At 39.3% G+C, this 17751-nt stretch overlaps 1 protein-coding gene across 2 annotated transcripts in view; it reads left to right on the top strand.

The window, feature by feature from the left end:
• The window catches only part of COX10 (cytochrome c oxidase assembly factor heme A:farnesyltransferase COX10), a 96060-nt gene that overhangs the window by 19156 nt on the left and 59153 nt on the right, over positions 1–17751 (top strand). The window lies entirely within an intron of this gene.

A 17751-nucleotide genomic window follows, 5' to 3' on the forward strand; every position in this document is an offset into this window, starting at 1 on the left:
TAGGATATGAGAAAAGGGACAGGGAGGGTCTTGGCACACCTTGTCCTAGGAAAGAGTGAAAGACCAAATGGCATGAATGTTTCCCACTGAAAAGGGAAAGGATCTTTCCTGTGCAGTTGCTGGGATTGCTGGAACTTTGAGATTGAAGAAATGAAGCTCTTGTTTTCTAAGAATCTTTCATGTGATGAAACTCAAAGTGACCAATTCAGTTTTCTGTAGGGGTCTGGTATATATGTGGGTAAACGTCTCTGTAGCCCACACAGTAATCACAGAATCATAGATTCATAAAATATCTTGAGTTGGAAGGGACCCATCAGGATAATGGAGTCATATACAGGTGTGTTGGTTTTAGACAGCCTGATTTTTGGTAGCTGGGGGGCCATTTCACTGTCCTGGTAGTTTGGCATAGATGTCACAGTAATATAATTATTTTGATTTTTTCCTTCAAACTTGGTAAATAGTTTGTTGAAAAAGCCCTTTTAGTGGGTTATCAGAGTGGCAGGTCCTGGAGAGCATGATAAGACATTCTTTGACAGAAGGGATGCACTGGTCCAGTTTGGAAAACTCCCAGTCATATGTAATAGCAGTTGTCTGCTCCTGTGCCAGTGTTCTTTTAAACATTTTTGAAGGCACTATAACAGGTCTTTGAAGTAGAGTGTGTGGGTTACAGCAGATACAGGTAACAGAGGAGCCTTCTCTTCATGTCCGTGGTGGTAGCACTGAATTTTCTTATTTATTATTTGAATTGCAGTAGTGTCTCGAGAGTCTGGTGGTTTTCCAGCATAAGAAGGTAATGATGTGTGTCCTGCAGAGTTTGCAGTCTGGGAAGTTATAGTGTGAAAGTATGTGGGTTTGCCTCTAAAATCCAAAATACTTCTACAAGTCACACAGTTCAGTTTTTCAGAGGAGCATAGATAGAAGATTGAAAACTGAGTTAATTAGTTTGTAAAAATCAAAGAAGGTAGTTATTGTTGTGAGAGATATAGTCTTGAATGGAAACAAGCTGCTTTAAGCATGTAAAATCTCAAGCACCATCCATCTTCTTCTGGACATGACTTAACTGAACCTTGGAAGTGCTTCAGGAAGCATTAAGATTTGTCAAAGCTTATGAGTGTTGGTATAGTTATTTGAGTAGTGCAGCTGACAGTTGACTGAAAATCAACACACATTACATCCTGCAAGAAGCTCACGGAGAGTTGATTTATGCAGATTAATATTCTTGCTCATAGAATGTTTTTTAATTTTTCCCTGTATTGTTGTTCATGCATTGAGTTGGATGTTGCTCTAAGCACGAGCAGGGTATGTTGAATCTTTGATTTGGGCCTGCGCTGTGCAAGAGCTTTCCAATATGTGATCTAGCTAATTTATGGTAGTTTGAGCACACATGACGTGTGCAACATCCATTTTGCCAACTCATGAGGCATTTGTCAGTTGTCCTAAAAGGATCTCTTGACCCATATTTGCTAATGGCTGGATTTTTTGTTTTAAAAGTCACCATTCATGACATATACCCTGGGAAGGTGTAGATTATATAGCCACAATTTCTTGGGTTTTGGTGGGAAATGGTCATCCAAATTGCACAAAAAAAAATTCAGCAGTGTCCCTGGTGGGATTATAACACTGGTATGAAGGGAAAGCTGAAGTAATTTTTTTTTTAGAAAATTTTTATTTGTAATGTTGAATAGCCATTTGCTACTAAGTAGCTTTTAAAGAGGTTTCTAAGCATAAGCTGTTTAATGAACAAGTGAACCACAGCTCTGGGCAGTATTCCATTTCTTCTGGCTTTTATGGGATCTGTATGGAAACTGAAAGGGGAGGTTAGTTTTCAATACCAAAATCATTAGGTACATCATCCAGATTAAAAAGCTTAGGGCATGTTGGAAGTATCATTAAACTAGGACAAGAAATAAAATGGGACATGTGGATGGAGATGTAAGAGTTATAGCAGCTTATTAATGTAAGCTTTGACTTTAAACCGGACATGTCTGCAAATCTCAGAGGTTTGGTATTCTCAGGTCACTGAAGGCTAACTTTGCCTGGATCTGTATAGATTATGTAAATTTTTGAAGTAAACCAGACTTCTAGAAGATGAAAATCTGTCCCTATAATTCTCCTTTTAAAACTTCTTATTACAGTCGAGATTTGTTGCTGCCCCCAACAGAGACATGACAATCTGCTGTAACTTCAGAGAATACTATAAAGGTGCTGGCATTTGAGAGCAGGCTGGATAGTTCGGCCTCAAACTCATTTTTATGTTCTGAAATTAGATGCTTTTAAAAATAATTACCTTTTACAAGCTGCTTAAAGGCTTGGAATGCCTTGTGTTTATTAAAGGGCATTAAAAGCAAAATATTATCTTTGAAGGGTATCCATTATAAAAGTGTTTATCTGAAATAGCCTTAGGCAGCAAGGGAGCAGAATTGGAAATAGAAAATAAAGTTACAATGAAGAGAAGTCTCTGCTGTGTTTCTCTTGCTGCTTGTGCTGGTTGCAGCCTGATTGCCCAAGTTTTTTTACCATGGTTCTTGGTCTCTTCCTGGCAGCGGGAGTGTGCAGCAGAGCCAGCCCTGCTTGAGGCAGGCTCCTTCTTCTCAGCTGAGTTTTCCTCAATGAGGAAGGCTCCTGTTGGTGTAAGGGTAAGTAGCAGAGCCGTGTCTGGAAGGGACAAATGGAGAATATCACCTGGCAGAGTTCCAGCTGTAATGGGGAGATGTTGAACTGTGATCTGTGTGTTGAGTTCACATTCTTCATCCCTGATTAAAGTCTTCAGGGCAAGGACCACTCCTGGTGGAAATCATTTGTGCCTCCCCTGTAAAATGACAGTTGACTTCAACTCCCTACTGATCTGGATGTTTCTAAAGTTTCTTTTGAAGTGGGGCCAAGAGGTGATGCAGAGGCTTATGAGCAGTGCAGGTTTTGTAGGGAGATTTCAAACATTTTATTAGAGTTACTGCTAGAGTCAGAGAAAATGGATAACCTGTAAAGCGCACACTTTGTTCAAGTTGCCATACAGATGTGATTCCATAGATCTGGTCATATCTGGGATTAACTTGGACTAGAGTTGGTTTTGTGCCAGGATTGTGCAAGACAGTAGTATTATTACAATGTCATAATTAGTTTCTTAGTAGCATTAAGTAGGTGACAGTGAGGCAGTGTCATGAAGAGCTGTAAAAACACAACTGGCTGGGAGAAGATGTTTAGGAGATGGTTATTTAGTGTCTCTTGAAAACAAGAATGAAAAAATTTAGGAAAAGGCAAGTTAGAAATGAACAAAAGAGTGTGGTTGGGCACTGAACAGGCTTCCCAGGGAATGGTCATGGCCTTGAGGCTGCCAGAGCTCCAGGAGTGTTAGGACAATGTCTCAGGCATGGAGTGGGATTGTTGGGGTGTTTGTGCAGGGCCAGGGCTCCATGATTCTTGTGTCTCCCAACTCAAGATATATTCTGTGACTGTGATTCTTCAGACAGTGCAGTTACAGCACAGCTCCTCACTCCAGGAGGTTTGGATGTTCAAGGTTTTGGTGATGATGCTTATGACTCATTTGATATCTTTGGGATTTGCTTTGTTTATTTTTCAGTTTCAGTTTCATTACTGACCACTTGAATTACATGGAGACACAAAAACTGAACATAAGATCTAGAAAAAAATCCCAAACAACCAGAAACTGAAACCCCCAACAAATCCCACCCCTAACAAACTGCTACTGAAAATTAAAGCTAATGGACAGCAAATAGCTTTATATCCAAAAGTCCAGCCACTGCAGTCACTTGACTCTCAAAATCTTTACTTCTGCTGCTGTGACTGCTAACCTTTTGTTAGGTTAGCTTGAAAAAATGTAACCTTTCTTTTTAAGTCTGGATTTTGCTGCAAGTGCTTGGGTGGCTTTTTTTTCTCTTCTATTACAGGTAGGGCAACTTTTGTGGGGTTTTTTTTGTGGCTAAAAAGAGAGGTAGGAAAGGCTGATTTTAAGTAGTTGTCCCAAAGAGAGAAATAGAATAAATACTTAACTGCTTTGAAATGAAACATACTTATGACAAATGGCTCTTTACATTGCTGGAGAATGTGAAGAAGTGATGCTTGGGGATGCGTTTGGAAGATCTGCTCTATTCAGTGGGATCTAGAGCAGAAGGGTGAGTAGAAATGATTGGTTACATCTAAAAGTAGGCTTTCTTTCTGTTTCACATTTAATTCTCTGTTAACTGCTGAGAATATAAAATTTTAACCGTGCTTCAGGCAGTCATAGTAAAAGCTTCCCCCTTACAGCTTTGCCACTCTTTCCAAGAAGATCTGTCCATAGGGGCCAAAACTGCAGAGTATTTCCTTAAGCCACTCTCTCCATGGATCAGATTTTCTGGTGCTGCTTTGGTGATACAGATTCCATGTGTAATTGCGACTGCCTGCAATGTTTTCAAAGAAACCCCTCAAATAAGTTATCCCATGACCTATTCATTGTATAATTTTGCTGACTTTGAATTTGCAGCTCAAGTGCAGAAGACTTTTTTCTATGTCTCCAGACACTGGAGATATACTGGACACATGTCCTTGGCTATGTTTTTTTAAATGCCTATGAGTTCTCTGTGAGCATTCTTTCTGCAGGCAACAGTCATTGTATTTCAGTAAAAGCATTAAATGTGATAATGTAGCATAGAGCTCCTCTTTGTGAAATTCAAGTCTTTTTAACATCACCACCTTCAAAGACAATAAAAATTCCAGTCTACATTTATCTATTCCCATGTGAGGAGTTACTGCACTGTATATTGTATCATTCCATATGAAATTCTTCTGCTTAATAGTCTCATTTATACACAGTTGTCTGAGGTCAGTTTTCCATTTTGCAGTTGTCAAACAGCTGTCAAATTAAGAGACCAGATCCCAACGTTCATTTACATTTTATGCCATTCTTTGGGAGCCTGTTTCATATCTTAATATAACTAATGATTTATCTACATATCTTGATTATCTTTCTGCACTTGTTTTTCACAGATGTTCACATCCTCTCTTTCTTCAAGAGCAGCCCTTAAAATAAAACTTGTGTAACATTTCATTTGGTGAAATTTAGTTATACAGCAAAAGAAAGACAGTTCTGTATCTTTAGTGTAGGCAGTGAAAATGAAAACAGTTTAAATTCTGCCTCATATTAATGATAATTTGATTTCTGAACTGAGAAATGGAACAATAAAAAGAAGGTTTTGAAATGTGCTGCTAGTAATTACAAAAGAGAAAATCTCCATTTCATTAATTTATTGTTAGTTTTAGCTAATAATTACCCCAGCTATTGATTTTCTCCATTAGCTTTAGATTTTTTGTTCTTCAGTAGGAAACCAAAATAAAAAGGACTTTGTTTGCAAATCATCTTTGTAGTAAAATGTATTAGTTTTTCATCATGGGGAATATCAAAGGCTATCACATGAGTGAGAACACAGAGACTATTTGTGGTTTTGTGGTATGATGATTCTTACATCGGTGAGTTCCAAGCATAAATTTTTATGATGAAGATTTAGGGGTTGTTTTCTTATTTATTTCTAGTGGTGTAATGATCAAAGGAATGTCTCTATATATGCCATTGATGTCTTACTACAAAGTACTTAAATAGCCCAAGGTCGCCATCTACTTGATAAACATTCCTTAAAGACAGGTAGGACCATTGGGTGTTAAACAATTGTATACTTTTGAGCTCGGTGTGTTGTCAGGGGAGGAAGTCAAGAGAGGTTCTGTTACAAGCCTCAGCAGTTCTCCATAGCGCTGAGATTTAAAGAGCTCTTTTAAAATGTTGCCTTAAATTATGGTCACTGGGGGAAGTTTGCCTGGGATATGCTGGGCTGTGTTCCTGTGCCATTTCAACATCATTCACTAATGTATTCAAGCAGTGTAACTTGATTAACTCTTTCCAGGTTTGAGAGGGGGGGAACATTCTCGTCTACACATATGTATTTGTAGCTGCTTTCCATTCTGGAAACAGATTGTTTCAAGGCTGTCGATGGTCCTTTGTGCCAGTTGCCTCAAGATGCTGTGCTTTGCTAAGGAAAGGGAAACAATATCTGCACTATTTGCTGCATTTCATATGCATTTCATAGGCAATTATTCGTCTTTTCAGTTGATGGGATCCGCATTGGGATTGTAATAAAACACAAGTCAATGTGAAATTGGATGCAGACTACGAGAGAAGATAAAACCAAGTGAAAATTAATGACAGATGTAAAAGTTACTGGTAATAACGTAGTCATCTTCTTACAATCTTTTTCCAGACTATATTTTTATTTCAGCAGATGTCACTTGAAATCTTCAGAGTAAATGATCTCTTTGATTTTGATTGTGATCTTCAATACTGAAAGTAGCTTAATTGTGTTGGGTTCCGACTTACTTATGAATGGGTTTTTACATTTGAGGGCAGCTGCTGAGTTGTTCTGAATGGCAGGATACAGAGTGCTCCAGTGACTGTCCACAAGTCTCTTTTAATGGCTTCAGGTACCACTAGTGTTAACTCCAGAGTCCATAGAGCATCTCTGAAGCTGGGGATCTGTCACTGTCACAGTTGGGACATGGGGAGTCATAGGGCTGATTACCTAATGTTCTCTAAGAAAAATTTGGGAAAGCTCAACGTTTTGGTACTCGTTCAGCATAAACAGCACTTCTACAGGTAACTGCAAAAAGCCTTCCCCACTTGTTTTAAATCATAAGCAAGCTTTGTTTTCTTAGTTTCTCACATAAGATCACGGTCAAGCCAAAGGCTGTCTGGTGCAAGAATTCTCTATTCAGCAGGATTCATGGATGGCCCTCTGTCTCAGACCCATTGAGTCTTCTCATGAATCTCTTCCTGGCCCTGTTGCCTCTATTGGTGACTCTGGAAGGAGGATTCTGGACATGGGAGTTCCTAGGAGCTGAGACTTTCTTCTTGTTCTCCATGAAGCATAACTGGGCAGGTCCCACCCACTCCCTGGGTGCCTGCAGGAATAGTGGGAATTCTTGGTGAGTGAGAGCCTGGAAGAGTCTGGTTGATGCCTCCAGCTTTTCCCTGCTTCTGCACCATTGAGGCTCCTCCTTTTCATTGTCCCTTGAGCTTACCCTGTAACACTTGTTTGGAGTGGAGATGGAAAAGGGTATTTTTCTTTAGAAGGTGAAATTCCATAATAAAATTGTATGGTAGTAGATACTTAAGCTGTGTACAGACATGAGGGGATAAGTCTCCAGAAGACTTTCCAGCAGGTCTTTTGTCAAAGACAACAATGGTGTCTGTATCTGTGCAAACTTCCTTCCATTGATTTGTCCAGTTCCCCTTTTTAGAACTGGGTCAGGCAATGGTCACTCACCTCCCAGTTGGTTCTCCATGTCTTTTATGATTTTCTGGACATCTCTTGTAATCTCCCTCTCTTGTTCTTTTTGAGGCTGAGGAAAGCTGCTGCATCTTGGTTCTTCTATATGGAGCTGTGCTATACCTGTGCTTGGCTTCCTCTTTGCTTGGTTTGTGAGCTTCCCTTTGGGAAAGGTGGACCCAAACTGCATTCCCAGAGGGTGGAGGCCCAGATACAGGATGGTGCAGGAAGGAAAAATAGCATATCCATTGGTGACCTCGCTGACAGAGCAAAAAAATCTAAACATCAAAAAGGCTAAGACACGTTAGGTAGACTGGCTCTATTTGTTATACTTAATTACTGAAATTAAAGGTATTAGAAAGGCAGGAATATTTTTCTCTCATGATTCATTTGGTTTGGCCCTGAAAATCCATGCTACAGACTGGATGCTGTTAAATTATTTTGGGACAGATCATAAAATTAACAGTAAATTTATATAAAAAGGTATAAATTAGAGTGTTCAAATGTTATTTTTATGGCATATTAGGCTGAATTATTTTAATGTAAATGGTTTATTTAAAGGAAACTGTGAAATTGATAAATAAATCTACTCTGTTCCAGTGCTAAACATGTGAAATGTAATCTTCTTGAGTCTTACATCCCCAGGCCCACATCCTTGTGTTTGGAGTAGGATGTAGGTGCTTCTAATGCATGCAACAGGTGCATGTAATTTAGCTGTGGAAATAGTCAAAATACCTTTAATCAGTTAATGTTAAGTCAAACCATATGTGTCTAGGTTGTTTTTCTTGTGCTCTCTTGTCAGTGCTTTTGTGGCTCAGCATTGTGCACCATCCAGCAGTGGGATGGGGGAAGGACCTGGTTGCTGAAATTTTAATCTTTGTGCTCCAAAGTAACAGCTGTAGGTACTAGAAGTGCACAGTGATCTGTTTCAACTTTTCTGCTTTTATGTAGTCACTGGTTTGGGAAACTGCAGGGTTGTGAGTGATGCCCTGAGGAGCACAAAGACCAGCGTGCTCCTGGGACTGGGCGGCTGTTAAAGATGCTTCAGCATCAGTCTGTGTGAGAAACATAGCTGAGACTTGAATGTGGAGAGGACAGGATGTTCATATGGTCAATTGCTTTCAACACCAAGTTTCTGGAATATTTTTAAAACAGATGCAGTGAAAACAAAGCATAAATATCATGGAAGATGGGACCACTCCCCAAACAGGCTTTTCCTGCAGTGGAAATGCATAGCAACCAGAAAAGAGCTTCAATGCTTATCCAAGGCATGGATGTGTTTTTATGCATGTAAAAGGCAAGTTGCTTTTTCAGTGTGGAATATTAGTTTTGCCAAAGACCATTTCAACTGGGACAGAAACAGATTTGCTGGCGGACTGGGGTAGAGTGAGCATCCAACAGCACTGAGAAGTAAGTGGGTCTAGTTTGTCTTTTTGCAATAGGTGCATTTCTGCTTGAAATTATTTGCAAGGATTTAATTTTTCAGGCAGTGTATTTGGTATGTATATTTCCCGGTAGCTCGTGCTACTGGAGGGGAGGTGTTCCATGGAGTTGTCTTTGTGGGTGGTCCTTCCAAAGCCATAATCAGTGTATGCACGGTGGGTCTTGCCAGCGTGGGGCTCAGCACCACAGATTTGTCATGTAAGATAGCACCAGCCAGAGCATGTGGCCAAGGAGCTGTTCAAGGATCCTGTAAATAATTAATAAAACTAACTTTTGAAATGGCCTTTTTCTTTCATTTTATTAAAACAATTGGGAACATCAAGTTTTCCCTTTGAAGTTTAATTTAATCAGCTGTGCTACTGGCCTTTATTTCTGTGGATCACAGATTCAAAAAAATGAGATGATAAATTTACTCCTGAGATGTTTGTAGAATTTGTTTTCTGGAAATCTAACCTTAATTAGTGTTTAGCTTCATCTTTAGAGTCTCCTTAGCGACTAGGTGCAAGCAAATGCACACAAATAAAACATTCCTTTTACAGGTATTTAAAATAGCCATGGTAGTAAGTACAGTATTAAACACAAAGATACTGTCAAAAAACTTTTTAAAGGCCATTTTTATACTTTTTTTTAATCCTTTTACTTACAGTAAGTATTTTCAACTCATTAATTTAATGACTTACTCTTTTTTTCTGTTAGTACAGTCTAAAAAGCAAATGTTGGTTACTGTAATTAAACTATTTTTTGGAAAACTAACTTGGGAAACTTGAGAAAATATATTAAGGTATCATACTTAGGCAGGATGGGAGAGACACAAAATAATTTTGATTAAACAATTACAGGAAAATAGCTTTTGTTGCTGGGTAGAGTAAAGAAAAAACAAGCCAGCCCAGCAGAAAACAAGGCAGAGCTGTACTACAGAGAGTGTGTTCAAGAATATTGGCATTTCTTTTATGCCCCTTGTGAAAAGATTTCATCTTTATTCTCTGTCCTCTGAGAAGACTTCAGCTCTAATGTTCTGGCTAGCAGAAGACATCTGCTCTACTTTCAGCTTTTAGAGCACAGTCAACACTTAGGTTGGGTAGACAGCAGCACTAATCATGTTAAGCGCCATCTCGGAAGGCTGGGTGAAAGCAGAATTAATGCATTGTTTTAGGGTGCGGGGCTGGGGCGCAGGGCAGAGTGTGCAGCTCCCTGACAGTGCCGGCCCAGCCTGGAGCTCCCTAAATCTTGTTGGTTACACCTCGAGCAGGAGCCAAGCCGTCAAGGAGCCCCCATTCAAGTGTTTGCCACACCGGACTCTGGGGTAGTAAATGCTAATTTGGTGTCAATTAGAAAAATGCCAGTGACGGAGATGCTGCAGTTAATCAGAGGTGCTTCTGTTGATTCCTGGCTAGGTGGGTTTATTCCCACTCCCTGCATTTTGTGCGTCTCTCACCACTTTGATTTTCAGTTTTAAGCAACGTCAGTGCATTTTGTATTTCATCTCTGTTGTAGATATTATTCCAAGTTTACTTTAAGCAGTATGTCCTTTAGTCACCTAATACAATAAATGGTTGTACGCCCCCTGTTTAACCATTAAATGGCAGTATAACCCTTGTATCTGAGGGTTGTTTATGGTTGTTTTTTGAAATCAATTACAGGACTGAGTGTTAAAAATGAGTGGCAGGCTGTGCTATGTGAACGTGTGGGTACTTTGCTGATAAATTTACTCCAAAGTGAATCCTATTTTAAACTTTTATCCCCACCTTAACTTTCCAAAGGTGTAAAATGTATGTTGCAGATATGTTTTTGCAGTCTGCTGTTTTTGATTTTCTTTTTTTTTTTTTTTTTAACATTCCTGTGACAACATTGTTTCTCCAAGTTAGTCAAGTGTTAACCTCAAAATGTTAGTTTTATGGGCAGGGTTGCCCTCATAAAACAGAAATGAATGGTTAACACTTTGAAGAAAGTCTGCAGAGGAGAAGGAGTTTGAAATAACATTCAGCTCTGGGTTTCTTGACTAATTTAAACTACTGTTATATTTTTGGTTAAAGGTTAATGTTCCTTTAATTGGCCTTTTAATCGGACATCTGTGTTTGGCTGGAGGGTGGGATCGCATTGAACAATGTGCCCTCACCGTTCCCATTTCTCCCTGGAAATCTCAAGGGATTCTCCAGCCTTTCTGAAGTGTGCTAACAGAACTAATTGCCTTCATGCCTGGAACAGCTTTTTGCCAACAAATAGGATAATATTGTAGAAACCAGATAAATTCTAGCATTGACTTTTAAATCCTTTGAATAGCTTATATCTGAGCTTTCAGATGCTCTTTGGAATGATTTGGAGAAGGGGAATATAAAAGAAACTACTTTTAGTTAGCAAAATAAGATTTTAATTAAAAAGTAACCTATGCATTTGATTATATCATGTGAAAGGTCTGAGAAAATGATTCTTTTTTTTTTTGATGTTTGAAGTTTATATATGCCTTGTGTAGTGCTCTGTTCTCTGGCTCAGATTAGTGTGTTAGTTCATTGTATTTGCATTTGCTGTAGTCAAAGTCTGTATGGACAGAATTCAGTGGAAGATTTATGCTGCATTTAACAGGCATAAGTCTGATCCTACAGAGCTAAATAGGAATTTTTTTTCTGCTGCTTGAAAACAGGAGGGCAGTGAACCTCAAAAGGAGACATCTATAGTGAAAGCATATTTAATTCATCCACCCGTTGGCATCACTGCAAACATGGGAATGACATTGATTTTATAATTGGAGTAATCAAAAGTGCTAGGAGACAGTCAACTTAATTTTTAAATTTTTTTTTTAGACCTCTGAATACTGTTTTGCTCGGTGTGTAGCCAATTTCAGTTTCCTGTTGAGAAGTGTGTACTTATTTTCCATTTGATTGTGTACGGCTTTCTTACGTTAATAGAGGACAGAGAAAAGTTGGAAACGAAATGAAACATGTTAGCAGGGAGTCTCAGTAATTTTGTAAGGCCTGAAATAACTTCTAAGTGACTTAATGCTATTTATCTGTTACAGAATAATCTCTCTGTAGCATAATTAAAATGTGAATTAAATCATTGCTTGTCTGAAAAGATGGAAGACTTGTGAAAACTCTGTGGTATTTGCTAGAAATAGAGCTTTTAGTTATAAAAAATTATTTTGGGTTGCCTGTAGTTTTATGCCTGGTAAACACCAAGTGCTTTTTGGTTTTGAAAACCTAAATGGTTCTGCTTTGTCTCACACGTTTATGATTTGCATTATGCCTATGCTCTGCATTTCTTATTGGAATAATGATTCATTTATTCTAGTGAATATGGGGGCCTGTAAAATAAAAAGTCATCTTCAGTGCAGTAAATAATAATAGGGAGAAAGATGCAAATCAAAGACCTGGTCTAAAGCTCTTAAAATTTTCCTCCCAGTAACATGGGCAAATACAACTGTATGTGAGTGTTTTTGCCCACACTGAAAAATCTAATTTGTGCCATGTGGAGCTGTGATTTAATCCCATGTGTTTTTTCTGTCCATGGCACCACGTGCCTGACAGTGGCTGGGAGTCCTGCTCCGGGTTAGTTTATTACCAATCCACTACCCTGTAGTGTCTGATTTTTCACCAGTGCCAGAACAGCCTCCAGGAAGCCACAAAAAAGTTCAGTTCCCCTTCTCACGAATGTTCTTAATATATTCCTAAGTCACATTTCTAACAGTGGTCTAAAGCTCCGGCGCTGTGTGTGGTTTTGGAATTACAGCAGCAAACCACAAAGACAAAAAGCTCACAGCCCAGATCCCGCCGTTCCTGGATGAAAAGCTGACTGGCTTCCCTCCTTTTCTACAGTGGAGAGCTTTAAAAAGATTCTGTCAAAATAACTTAGGATCACAATCTAGGTTGTGGAGTGGGGTGGAAGAAGAAGTGATTTCCTGAATAATTTGGAAAACTTGGTTAAATAACTGTTCTAAGTCGCTGGGGTGTGTTGTCTGCTATTACCTGTGCTGTAAGTGTGCAGAGGTTTGTGGAGGTGCCCACACACCTCTTGCTGTCTGCATGTTGTGCTTACACAAGCTGCATTCGGGCTAGAGCTTATTTCAAACTGACAAAACTGCCCTGGATCCAAAATCCATGGATTTTGGAGAAAAGTCAGGGCTTCTAGCAGTTTTCCCTATTTGTGTTTAAATACCCAAACACATTCTGCACACACTGCCAGAAACGCTCTGTTGAGTATTTAAGGTCTGGGCTTTCTCAGTACATTTTAAAACTTAAAGTACATTTCATTTTTTTTTTTTTAAATTAACACTTGCTCCTTCTGGGAGAATGTGCATCTATTGCTTAAACTTCATCCTCTGCTGCTGGCAAGCCTCTGCTGGAAAAGGGAGCATGACTTTATTATTTCAGCAGTAAGAAGTAGAAGTTGTTACCTGATCAGTAGAACTTCCATGTAGGACAACCACACATTTAGAAAACTCTTATGGAGATTTCTTTTTTTATGTCTTACATTTATTTTAATTAATAAATTAATTTTAGAAGTGTTTTTTTTTTTTTAATGTATATAGTGGCTTGTTAAGACTATGGCAGAGCTGTACTTAAGCAGATGAAATTTGTTTTCTCTTGCCGTGGCACCTCGTGCTGGCACTGCTGTGATCCCCACGGAGCCCACACTGAGAGGAAAGCTGCACTATCCAGTCCTTGGAATTTGTCCTCTCCCATCCCAGATATCTCTTGCCAAGCTTGCACCAGGGCAGACACCAGTGTCAGGATGGGTTCAGGGATATTTTACTCATCCGTGTGAGATGTTGAGTCCATTCTTACGTATTTTTCTTTGGCAGCCCCTTCTCCTTTCGGGGAGACACAGCTGTGCAAACCAGCCTTTCTCATGTGCACTTTGATACCAGTCACTGATTTAAATCTCTGAGTGAGCACTGGGGGATGAAAATCATGAGCTGGCTGGGTTAGAATACCAAAGCTGTTGCCCTACAGGGTGATGATGCCTATGTCCTACACCTCTGATGTTGTGGCAGGGCTGGGGGCCTGGGCAAGGGGAATGAGTACTGGGGAACGTGAGCGAGACACGCTGCTGTGGGCAATTATCCTGCTGTTGGGTGGTGTCAGCTTTTAATTCAAGTTAACAGGGTTCTTGCATGACAGTTGCAAAGTTATATTTAGACCACAGTGGTGTATATTGCTTACAGGACTTCATTTTTCTGTTTTAATTTATAGAAGTGCTCATCTTCACATATGGTAACATTTTTTCATTTTCCAGTAATATAGCAGTTTTGACTATTACATTATACAGGATATTATGGATTATGTACTTTTACTTGTTGCTTTTCATAAGAGCCAGGACTTCTGCATTGACTCTGACTATTTTAAATGGTTAATTTGAACAGTCTTTGTGTGTGTTTTTGAGGCTGCTGGGAGGGACAGATTACAGCAAATCCTTAAATCATAGGTAGCTCCGTACAGAATGAATTGCTCAGCTTCAAATTAACCATGTTAATTATCAACTTCAGAAGAGAAAGTTATTTCGTCCATGCTCTGACTTTTTTTATAAAGTCTGTTTTCTTATGTGAGAGATAGTATTTTAATGGATAAAAGATGCACCAAAGTATTTACCATTCAGGCTTCTGTGGTTTTGCTTCACTGGCTGCTCGCTGAAACAGGACTGAATTTTAGATGAGAGGTGGGTACTCACCCAGATTTCTTTACAACAGCCATGGTATAGAATTAAAAACAGACCACCTTGTTTATATCCTTGTATCAGCTTGATTTATTAGATCCTTATGAGTTTTAATTTACAAATATTTAAGAATTCAATCATTTAATCACAGAGGAGGAAAGAAATTCTGAAAATGGTTTAAAGGGGATTTTAAGGGAGGATATGTCTGTGTAAATAATTGGATATGTGTCATTGGAGGTCCATACATGTGGGATACAGGACAAGGTTTTAGTTTGGTTTCAGGTGAACATACATTCACCTACCTACTGAAGGACCAGAATGCTGTTCATCCTCTTTCTTTCGTATCAACTCTTCTAAGGGATTGTCTGGACTGGGAAACTGAATCCCATCTGGAAAATACTGTAAATTTTAGGGCTGCACAGGCAGAGTCACTATGACTGACTGCTGAAGGACAGTGGTGGCAGGACTTGAGGTCCTTTAGCATATCTTCCCTGAGCCTGCCCCAAATTTTCATGTGTTGTGCCAACATGAGCTTTACCCCCTATTTTACAAAGGGAGAATATTAAATAACTTGGGGTTCATTGCAAACTTCTTGAAACAGCCTTGATGTTTCATGGGTGTGGTTCAACACTGGAGGTCCAGGATGTCCAGTGACAATTTTGAAACAAATCCTTTAGAAAACTTTTCCATTTTAAGTAACTTCTACTGAATTTTTGCTCTTTCCCTTAACTCTCTTTCACATCCTTGCTTGATGTCTCTGGGTTGTGGACAATGAAACCTCTATCTCTGCTTTGTGTAATTTCTAGTGAGAAAATGAATCTATTTAGGGGAAAACTCTGCAGAGAGAATATGTAGGGATTGGTGAAGTTAATTTAGTTTGCGCTTTAATAATTGCTTGAAGAATGAATTTGCTTCAGATTTAAAAAAACTTCATAAACTAAGCTCTCATTTTCTTGGCAAGGAGGCAGTTATCTAGATTGTGTTGCTCATCAGAGTGGGTGTTTTCCCTTGGTGATTTTTTTTTCCTCATTTGGGAAGAATTATTTGTTAAGCATAAAATTGCATTTAAGCTGAGAAATATTTCTTAGAATGAGCTTAAAATGTGTATGTTAGTTCTTTTTAAAGGATGGCATTATAGCATTTTTAATGAATGTAAAAGATGCATCCTGTAACTCAGAATGCTCTATGGAGACTTCGGATTCTGACATCTGTAAATATACAGAAATTACATTTAATCAACCTCAGCTCTATTCTACATGAACATCTATCTTGGAAAACTGGTTTTGTTCTTTTGCAGGCATAGGCTGGGAGGTGGTGTTTGTGTATCTCCTGCGAAAGGTTTATAAGAAGTAAGATTTGAACATGAGGGGTCTTGCTTGGAGCAGTCCTATGATGAACAACCACAGGTCTTGTATTTCCCCTTGATTAAGTAGTGTCAAGATCAGTTATGCAGAACAACTTCTGGATTTTCAGAGTGTTGACCTAGCATTGGATGCCTGACTTCCACACCTACAGCAGACAGGAGCCATTTTCATACTCGGTCTGTAGGACATTGCAAATTGGGGATGGAAATCCTGCTGGGCTTCAGAGAGCTTAGAGAGCATCTCCTCTGTCATGCCCAATTGTGTGTGTGCAGGCAGGTGAGAGCTGAAGGTTTCTGAGAGGGAGTGGTGTTGAAAAAGTGTTTCTTGGCTGTCCAGCAGTGGAGATGAAAAGCCAATTCCTCTCCCAGACATGGTTTCCAAGTGCACTGGGGCTCTGCAGGGAGCCTGGGTTTGCTCTCTGTGTGCCGCAGATGCGTTCAGCCCTGGAAAAGGAATCCTGCTACATCCAGCAGGGCATCAAGTTTGTGGAACCTCTTAGTGCTGTACCCAGGGATGGGTTTCAAAAACTCAACAAGCTTAAAGCTCTGAAAACCAGCTCTGAATATAATCACCTGTGGCTTAAGCATGAAAAAGTATGTTCTCAGTGGCAATTTGATGGCTGAAGTAATTTTACATCCCTGGGGTGTAAAATGTGCAGTGCTGAGGGACCTGTGCTGCTCTGCGGAGGAAAAAAGAGTGACTTTTTTATCATTCAGGAGGAAAAGGTATGTCTAAAAGCCATGTAATCGTGTTCATAGCTACTAGCATTTAATAATTTAAAAGTTTAACCCTATAGCTGTGACCTGGGTAAAAGAGAAGAGTTTGGGTCATGGAGCTGCTGTGTCAGCCCTGGTTTGTCAGCCCAAATGTGTTTGTCACCCCTGGAGTAACGCACAGCCATGCCTGAGTTTCTCTGCAGTTTTAGGTATGAGTATTTTAATCACAGCTAATATGCCATTTTGCTTCAATACTCTCCTTGGAAGCTTTTGTTACTGCTCTGAAGTAATAAGGAATTTTTGTCTTCATTCCTGAAGTAATGCATTTATGACATTAAATGGAGTCATTTGAGTAATTCAGCTATTCAACAATACTTTTTAATCACTGAAATCTCAATTTTTGCAATCAATCCTCTTATCCTTGCTTTCTGTTGGATTGATGTAGCTGTTACTTTGGGTACTGGAAGTGGAGGAGTTATCTTTTGGGTAGACAAGTGATTGATTTTAGGCATTAGACATTCACCGTGAAGTTATAAATATTTATCTTTTCCTACTTCTACTCCGAAGTGACCTAGAGGCTTTCCCAAACAGGTTAGTTGCCTCAAAAAGCTATTAGAAACATCTTTATACTTTCTTTGCCGTAATATTTTTAAAGAAGGATGGCTGGGCAGTTGGCTGTGTGGAGTAACTTTCCTCTTCACCATATGTGCATAACTCTCATTATACTCGTAGGAGAGCTACGTGTTCATTGAGGAGAAAAATAGGTCCTGAGTGTCAGCACTGTCAGGAATTTTTTCTTCCACTACATTGCTTTGCTTTCTTTCTACCTACAGGAACTTCGCAGCTTTTGCACCTTGTTATCTGCTGCCAGTCAAATGTCACGTTTTCTAATTCCTTATTCTGAGCTGCCATGGTGCTGTGAAGGTTTCGGGAGCATTTCTTAGCCATGTGTATGTTGCTCTGAAACTCCTGCGTCCCAACACAGAATTTCAGCTGTAACAGGAGAGAGAGAAGTCAGGAGTACAGCAAATACAGCATTATAATTTTGTCTTTCCTATTCTGATATGACACACCTTTCTGATGCTCGCCTGACACCAAATGTGAACAGCAGAGCTTTGCTCCCTTCTCCCCTTTGTTTAAAAATGTGACACATAAAAATCTAAGCTATAAATAAAAATCATCTCTCCTACAATGTTTTAAGAGACATTTTAAACATTCATATAAATAAAAACCAATCTAGTGTTTATTCAGCATCTTTGCCCTCGTAAGAAC

The sequence above is a fragment of the Taeniopygia guttata genome, chromosome 18, assembly GCF_048771995.1.
Source record: "Taeniopygia guttata chromosome 18, bTaeGut7.mat, whole genome shotgun sequence".
Lineage (NCBI taxonomy): Eukaryota > Metazoa > Chordata > Aves > Passeriformes > Estrildidae > Taeniopygia > Taeniopygia guttata.